The sequence below is a fragment of the Synchiropus splendidus genome, chromosome 2 (assembly GCF_027744825.2).
Source record: "Synchiropus splendidus isolate RoL2022-P1 chromosome 2, RoL_Sspl_1.0, whole genome shotgun sequence".
In the NCBI taxonomy this organism is placed as follows: Eukaryota; Metazoa; Chordata; class Actinopteri; order Syngnathiformes; family Callionymidae; genus Synchiropus; species Synchiropus splendidus.
The window spans coordinates 28,439,274-28,448,327 of NC_071335.1; the positions used below are offsets into that span (position 1 = coordinate 28,439,274).

Sequence of the window (9,054 nt, forward strand, 5' to 3'; positions counted from 1 at the left end):
TTATGTATGTCCAGATGGGTTGGAGTGGACTATTGTGTCCAATGATGACGTGTTGCATGCTGACACACAGGGCTTTCAATGGGGTCAGAGGTGTGTCCTCATAGGTGATGTTCAGAAGAGTTGGGGTTTGGGTTGCGACATCATATACGTGGTTTATATAGTACCTTATATGGCCACATTCTTCATGCCTCATGCACTGTGAGTGAAGTGCAACACTTGATGTGCTATATATACCAAGTGACATGAGGTGACATTGACAGAGTGAAAGTAGCATTTCACTTGTGGACACAAAATGGCACTTGAAAGTAGTGTATTATTATTATTATCATTATTATTATTATTATTATGAACCATGGAATTTTTTTTTTTTCAGTGAGAAGAAATTGTGACGTGGAGAATGTCACATCCAGCATGGCATTAACCTAAATTTGGAATCAAATGGGGCGGGAAAAATCCTCCTTCGAAACATCTAAGGATAGCTTAGTATAGCTGGCAGATGGAAATGGAAGACTGGAAGGCTGTTATGTAACCATCTTCACGATACCCAGAAAGCACTTAGACGTTGAACTTGTTTAAAAATGCATAATTGGAACTGTCTTTACTCCAGTCATTGTTAGAATGCTAAAATGATATCAATGTATCTCATACAAACCGATGCTGATTCGCTCCGCTCGCCCGTGAGGAAATATCAGGACACAGATCTCTGCCCACGATGGGAACACTCTGCAAGTTATTAAAAAACAACTCCCCCCAGTCAAGACGATATTGGCTCATCACCACCGTGCCAGTGTGTGCGCAGCTCCATCTCACCTTCATAAAGACAAACAGAATTTCCTGTGGCGCAGGAAAAAATATTTGTTCACCTTTTGTAAGTCTGGAAGTTTGTGTGTTTGCCTGTGAGCCATAATGTCTGTGGGTGTGTGGAAGGAGAAGAGCAAACGTCAGGCGCGCTTGATACACACCAAAACAAGGTCCTGTTTATTTAACTCCCGCTTCTCCAGTGAAATACTCAAATATATCACTTGAAACTCTTCTGCTGTCTAATCACAGACACAAATGGAGGCTGCGGGCCGTTGACCCCGGCTAGGATCCGTCCACTGGGTGAAGCCAGGCCAGACTTACGCCCCGCTATTGATTTCTCATCCGGAACAAGCTGCAGTCTAATGTTATTGCTGAGCAAGTTTTCACTACAGTGTAACAGGCCAAATTAAAGTCAGCGGCTTGTGAGTTACGATGCTTGGCAGGTGCTGTCTGTTGAGCCTGTTTCAAGAAGTAATTGTCACATTCTCGCATGAGATGGCTGCGGAGCCACTTGCTTGCATCTAAGCAGGAATCCATTGGAGTCCAGTGTGTATCAGATCAGGTTCATTGTTAAATTGAGGCTATGGAAATAGTTACCTGGATGTCACTCCAGTTCTATGAGTACATGTGCAGCCCTTGAACAGACTTTGGTATTGGTTTATTCCCTTATAAGGCATTGCCTTTGCCAAGACAGATTTTTAATATACTCTCCGCACAACCGAGGGAAGGGGTATTGCCCTATATAAAGCCCTACGCATCTGCTGGCGCCTTGAATTGATCTTCAGGCGATCGCCATCCGGTGGAATCAGAAGATGTGCCCTCCTGCCTCTCATATACACCCCCCCACGTCCACAATGATGTTCATGCTTCCTGCTTTTTCTGTCCGGGTCAGGAGCATCTGAAAACTGTTAGAACAAAGCAGCACAAAGGTAAAGACCAAGTAAACAAAAGAAACAACCTGTCATTCATGTGGCTTGTATTTCTGGTTGGCTGTTATTGTTCTGCGATTTATTATATTCTTAGTGTTAGGAGTGACATTTCAACCCTCTATATGCCATGCGTATGGCAGAATTGACAATAAAATCTACCTTTACCTTTAATTGCACACATGACACATACACATCTTAAAGGTTTGTATACTGTTTACTTTACTTTACTGTTTGCTTATCAAAGCCACAACCATTTAATGACTTTGTGTTATAATTGAATAAGTTCTAAGGGATCATGTGAAACACACTGAATTCCAATGTGACTTTAGAGTTCCCAGCAACCATCCCCTGAGTCCCGGTTCTCATTCTCACCAGTGCTCCCAGCAGATATCGGTCTGACGGCTCTCATTAAGAAGGTGAGGGTGTTGGGCTGCTCCCAGCGCTGGGTTTAGCAGGTGGTTGTCACGTTCCTGTGTGTGCTCACTTCAACTGGCTAGAGGTCATAATATTAGCAAGAGACTGTGTGTAAAAAAATCCTTGATGAAGTGGGTCCTCCAAAAACACAGGGGACATGTAGCTTCAAATAATCCTAAATGCTAAACTAACCATGAGAAAAATAAATAATAACAGAAAAAGTGACCATAGCGAATGTTGACAGTGAGTCTAGTCAGAGATACACAGCTGTACAGCTGTAAAACTGCAGTACTGAAACTCAAACCAAATAATGCCAGACAATATACAACCTGGCTGATGTGGGTGTGGGAGGGAGGCGCCTGCTTCTCATGCAGATCTACAGCCACAAACAACTCTCATATGCCCAATTTCTTGAAGGCTAAATCCCCTAACTGCACTTCTGGTCCAGCTGAAGCAATTTCAAAAATTAAATAGCAACTGATGCCAGTCAAACTAACTGTGAGCGTGACCAATCCATGGGCCGAGTGGCATCACTCTGCGCAGCAGCTGACAGCCTGGTAGAGGCCTGGAAAAGCTTCTGAGACCTGGGATTTGGTGCAAGAGAGACACGACAATTGCATGTAAAAATGTGCTGCGCAGTAGAGATCAGAACTTGCCATGCTCCTCTGGAAGCACCAGAGTAATGCCTTATACTCCATGTAACTGATGATGATGCTGAGGAGAACATAGTTTCACAGTCAAACAGTCTGTCAGACTATTAGAGGGCTGCCTGTGAACGCCTCATCCACCTGGCAAGAGGAAGTCCACCCCTCCCTCCCAATAGAGAACACATGAGTGTAGGCCTGCTGCTACAAGATGATCGGTCTGGAACGGTTCTTCTTGTCGAAAGGATCATTGTGATGCTCGGCATCTGGTCTCTGCTTTGACACCCAGCTGTTCAGGATTCCACAGTATTGACCTCCCGAAGGTGAGGCATCCCTACAGTCTGACATTTAAGAGGAAGCAAGCGTCCAGACCCTTGGTAGAGACCAAAGACAGATCAGTGTGGAAGAAGTGTTGTCTGTATGTGAATGCGCTGCGATAGAGTGGCAGCAGCATAACAGCACACGAGGGAAATCACTGTCAGAAGGCCAGGGATGTGTGTCAGCCCTGACCCCAGCGATGACCTGGAGGATTAGCCGTCCTGTGTCTCTCTGTTGTGGAGTTTTGCTCTGTGTTTGTGTTTGTGCGTGTGCAGAGGAAGAAGAGGAAGATAAGGAAGAGGAATCCTGCCAAATGAAAGATTCAGTCTTTCTTCTTAAAACTGCAAAACACAGAAGACACATACTTAAGAAACCCCCAAAGAACAAGGGCTTAGAAGTGAGACTCCTCCGCCATTTCTCTTTGTCTTCGTCAGCCAGCCTGTTTCCAGTCACCACGTCAGCCACAGTGAAGAAGGCCAATGCAGGCGGGTCAGACTCGGGACACACAAACCGGATGTATACCTTAGGAGCCACTTTACTGTGGTCAACATTTGAGATGGAAACATCAGTGTGTAGCTGTAACTCACTCCGTCATCCACCACTGAAGTCGGCATCTTCCACACGTGTGGTTCATTTCTATTGAACAGTTCAGCTCCAGACTCTCTCCATACCAAATACACTTGTCTAAGAAGGTTGGGTTCCTCACAAGAAATAAATACGTCAAGAAACGAAGCTGTCTTTTAGCGGTGACAAGAAGATATGACTTGTTCTTCAGTGAAGTTTCAGCATCTGTGAAAGTGAATTCCACATTTTTTTTGTTTGTTTTGTAGATCTTTGATCAGAAGCCCTGCTGGGAACTCTGGTTTGGTCCCACACCGATTCAACCCAGCTCCTCTGTTTGTCCAACTTCCAGGCAGAAGGTCTGATATCTCTTCTTTGGTTTGCTGCAGACAAAGAGGGAGGACTTCCTCGGTCTTGACTCCAAACCTTCTCTTGCTGCTCACCCGAGCCTGAAACTTCCAGAGGGGATTGCTATTAAGAAGATTCTTCTCCACACAGGCGTCTGAGTCTTTAAAAAGTCCCTTCAAAGCTTCTCCTCCTGAGGTCGAAGGGAAGTCAGCTCAAGAGTTGAGGATGGAGCAGTAGGACCTCTGCACTTCAAGCCATGTGTCCATCCGTGTGAGCCAACTCTGACTGATAGAATATCATCTCAATCTCACCACCATCCAGCTAGATGTGATCATGACAAGCCTACAGATCAGCAGATAAACCATTAACTCATTCTTGTTTGTAAATAACAGAGCCCTTCCACCTCACAAGCTTAATGTAGCGGCACGCTTGTAGGTGCGTGTACATCGTGGCAGATAACAGGCTTAGCAGCTTAATCCCTGCTCGCCACGATCCTATTAAATCCATGCCTGCCCCCGCATCAACCTTCACTTCACGGGAGGTCATGATGTACAAGTGGAGAGCAGCACTAACTGATTTTATTTAGGGGAATAAAGTGGTGACACTCATCAAGCGCCGGAAACTAATGTGTCAGCGTGTGTCCGGTTGTTTTTCCAGGCTACGAGGGAGTGTGCTGGGCAGCTTTGGAGGAAGTATCCAGAGCAGGCAGAGGTGGGATCTCCTGCCGACCCCAGCTTGACGTTTTGACGGACACGCTGGCAAGGTGATGACGGAAATGAAGGGAGAAGTGGATGGAGAAAGAGTGATGGAGACGACCAGAACTGTCAGGGTTGTTGAAAGCCGGTGGCTTTAGAATTCTTGAGGTGAAGGTCACCCCAATGACAAGATGGATTGTTCAATCTTTATTTATATAATGACAAAACTCACAGTACAACTGGGCAACACTACGCGGAGTGAAAGCAGCAACAGATTTTCCAGTTTTAAATATCCCGACAGAGCAGTGGAGATTTATGTAGCATGACAAAGATCCAGGCGCTCTCAAGCCAGTGTGCGGCAAAAGTACTGCGTCTCAATAGAGACGGTGTCAAATGGCCTCTGCAGTGTGTGCAACCCCTCTCTCTCTCTCTCACTCACTCTCTCTTCCTCCCTCCCTGTTGTGTAAAGAGCAGTACCTTTGCTTTTGATGAATACTCTGCTAAATGTTCACAAATAACCTTCGCTCGCCGCGTGTTACCTGACTATCCAGATGTTCAACACCCAAATACAACCAGGCTCTGTGACTTTAAGTGCGATACAGTTCAAGCAGCCACCTAATGTGTTTCATGAATATCGAATGCCCTTATACGTGAAACAACTTTCCCTAGGGAACCATAACTCTCAGTGGCCATTTCATGAGCTCACTGGGAAATTTGTTACAGTTTATAGACTTAATTTTCTCCTCCCTGTGAGACAGGCGATGCGTCATCGGTCCCTGATGGGCCAGAAGATAATAGCCATGAGTTTCGCTGATCCTCATAAGAAACGATCCATAGAAAACATGTCACCGTCAGATGCTTATTCCAGGCTTCTGATGACAAAATGTTCAACCATCTAAGAAGAAAACAGCTGAAAACCCAGAAGAATCACAATTTTTCATCCCCTTTAATATGGTCTATGGTGCGTTAGCAGCACTGGCAAGAATCAGAACAATTCAAATACAGTGATTTTCACTCCCAATGTTATCAGCATCTATTAAATTCAGTTCAATTCTATGCCTTTCTCAGCTGAAACCAGTCTTAGTCAAATTCAAATGAGCTCAGCAGGTGGCAGTAGTGTTCCCGGAACTCTTCACACGCAATCCAGAAGAGAGTGGTCAAGACAGAGAAGGTACAAAATGGCAGTCATGATCGGATTTTTCTCAACTTTGTAAAGAGTAAAATAGTACTTCAAATGAAGGATTTGATGGCTATCACTCACTTTTGTATGAGAACTATAATATATGTCAAGCAGGTTTATTGCGAAGCTTATGTTTTACTTCCTGGTCTGACAACGAATGCCTCGTGATTGGCTGACGCGTACAGGTTGTGTACACTTGGCTTTACTGAAGCTACATTTATTCGTTTATAGTGAAAAATGTGCATCAATTGATGAGATTTTCACCGTTACGGAATCAGTCCAGGCGACTTCCTGTCCTGAAGATGGCGCGGTAAATGTTAGCCAGTCAAGATGTGTTCACTGGCGTAAGACATGGGCTTGCTAAACATAAAATATAATTGCTACAGGTGGTAAAAGTGTGCCTTGAATTTTGAAGTTCCACTAACACATTAAAAAGTTTCAAAAAGTCTGATCACTATGTCCAGACAGGACGTCATCGGCTGGTACATTGTACAAGGAGACACACTTTGGAACATACGCCATCAGCGGCATTCTATCAAATTCCACACACCCCTCCTCTCCGAATGTAAAAACATAAAGCCGAATGCAGAAGCTGATACACAAAATTCCAATCACAGAAACTAAAAAAAAAACAGTCAACACAAACTAAAATACAATGTAGTTACTTGTAAACCAAAAAAATAACCATTAGGAGTGGACTGATGTCCATTATGTTTCGACTGGCAACCTTTGAGATAATGTAAAAATAGTCAGGTTGTTTGCATTAACCTCCAAGGACACTACACTTAGACACGTTTGAGTGGCTTGTTCCTGCCAAAGGTACTCAGAAGGACCAGATATGAATGCTTTTTAATGGTGCTCATTGGCTGTGTTTCAGTCAGAGGACGTCCTACCTGCACCTCAATGGCAGCCTCTTTTTCATGTGAAGCTTTGGTGACTGTTAAACTGTAATAAAACTGCACACTGCTTCATGGCAATGTTAGCCATCTCAAACTCTTTTTTTAACGCCACTCCAAGTCTGAATAAGTATTCAATGTTTCAAGATTGTATATATATATATATATATATATATATATATATATATATATATATATATATATATATATATATATATATATATTCAGTGAGTGGTCCGTGATGACAGTTGGACTGAACCTAGGGTCGGCCCCTCTGACCAAACCTGCTGGACAGGTCGACAGATAGGGTCAGGACGGAGTTTCTCCTTCAAGAGAGGAAAACTGTACCTGAAAGAAGTGGATGCATGGTGTTAAAAACAACAACAGCAGATGTCGTTTGTCATCCCCTGACTGTGTGCTGGCTAAAAACACAGAGGGACAAAGGCTGAAGGAAAAGGGTTTGAATTTCTGAGGACTCAAAGACGAAACACAAGCGTTACAAGGAGGGTTTCCTGCTGGATCTCTGATGTCAAAACACAAAAACACCCCCAAGAATCTCACACACCTTGTCTGCGGGATGCTCGATGATGTCTCACCTTTTTAATCCCACCATCCTCTTCCTCTCTCAGTGCTTCATCTGAAGCTCTGTACTTGACTCCCTGTTGCGACTTCCTGACACGCTCCCTGTTTCCCCAGAGCTACGGTTTTCACACATGATGGCAGTCACATAGACAGAGAGGAGTCAACTGTCACTGAACACTGTGTACTATTTAGCAAGTATGTTTTTGAAATAGTGGTTAAGGAATCAATGCACAATGCATTGCTTATATGGACATTTAGTTGGTTCATAACAAAGCGCAAATATAACACTTGACCACAGAAAACTAAAGGGAGCTATAGGAGAGTGCAGATTTTTTTTGCTCTCATACGTTTGCAGCGTTGGCGTGTTTCACAACTGTGGCCATATTTTCCTGAAGCAGAAGTGAGCAGGTGCTTCCTTGGAGTTAGACAGATCTGTGATACACATTTCAGTTTTAAAACTCCCACAATATTCCACTTTGATACGATAATGTTTTCTATCCCGTCAGCTGGTTTTGCATCATCATCCCATCAGTCTCTTTCGCCCTCCATCTGTGTGTGTTCCTGTCCCCCCTGCCATCGTCTCTCCCCTGGGTTGTTTGCCTGATTAATATAAAATGCTTTGCTTTTGAATCTTTAATTCTCATTAAACGAAAGTGTTTGTAGTCGGCTCACAAATTTTAATTTACAGTCCACTATCTCAGGAGACCTCTCATTAGAGATTCAGGCCACAGTTTTGGGGCAGCTACCGCTGCAAACACACCGACACTGGCACCAGCCGATCTGCCTCTGCTAACAAGCCGGAAAGTGCAGAGTCATACACAGTTGTAAGTCCTTGTTTCGTGGAAAATAGATGTGTTATCTTCAGAAAAAGTTATTATCCTATGAAACAAAACATCGTGAACAGAGCTGTTCATGATGTCAGATTAAGTCCAGCATATAAATGAACATGTTAAATAAGTTCTGGCTTTGCATTTTTATCATTAAATCTATCCAAGAAAATTTTTTTTAAACACTTGTGGGGGTTGTGAACCCAAAGTGACTAACCTCACACTTAAATTGCAGGTAAAGGGGGACCGGGTGTCAAGTGAAAATCACCATGGCGGATTGGAGAGGGAGAATCGTAGGCCTTTCCCTACAGTGGCGGTATATTAAAAGCAAAGTATATATATATTGGTGATGCTGAATCTGTGTCCATCAGATCCTTCAGAGACCATCTGTTCCGTGAGACTCTTGTCAGTTGCCGCATGAAACTAGGGGAAGTTACGACCATGTTGCTCCAAATGTGTCGCATTCTGACGAGGTTTGTCGCACATTATCGTGCTGCTACATCTACTGTAAGTCAGTTAGGTACATGGAGTTCGGTACTCAGCACTGGAGGCGCGACTACAGGGAAGAGTCTGAGAAAAGGAGGTCGGACTTGGACTCAAACCACAATACCACCTCACCAAACAATGAGACGAGGACCACCTCAATCATATCATGCCCCTAGTGGTGTTGATATCCATCTGGAATAATGCACCTTTGGACTGCAAGAGAGTCTATTCCAACTACAGAAGAGTCACCTTCTTCAGCTCTATTCAGATCCAGAGAAGACGTCGGATTCAGGAAAAGCCGAGTAGATTTCCTGCTCATAGAATGGCAGACCAGCTGTTCCCCAGGTTTTCAAAGGTTAATGGGAGCTGAGGT

The 9,054-nt window shown here is 44.0% G+C and overlaps 1 long non-coding RNA gene across 2 annotated transcripts; it reads left to right on the forward strand.

Annotated features, from left to right (window-relative positions):
* The first annotated feature begins 2,053 nt into the window (after window positions 1-2,053).
* On the forward strand, window positions 2,054-6,809 carry LOC128754557 (uncharacterized). Of its 2 annotated transcripts, none has more exons than XR_008413934.1 (3): window positions 2,054-2,146; window positions 3,937-4,285; window positions 4,673-6,809. It is a non-coding gene; the product is annotated as an uncharacterized LOC128754557 (long non-coding RNA). The 2 variants fall into 2 exon arrangements; XR_008413935.1 differs by having other exon boundaries at window positions 2,056-2,146; window positions 4,057-4,285.
* The last annotated feature ends 2,245 nt before the right edge of the window (window positions 6,810-9,054 follow it).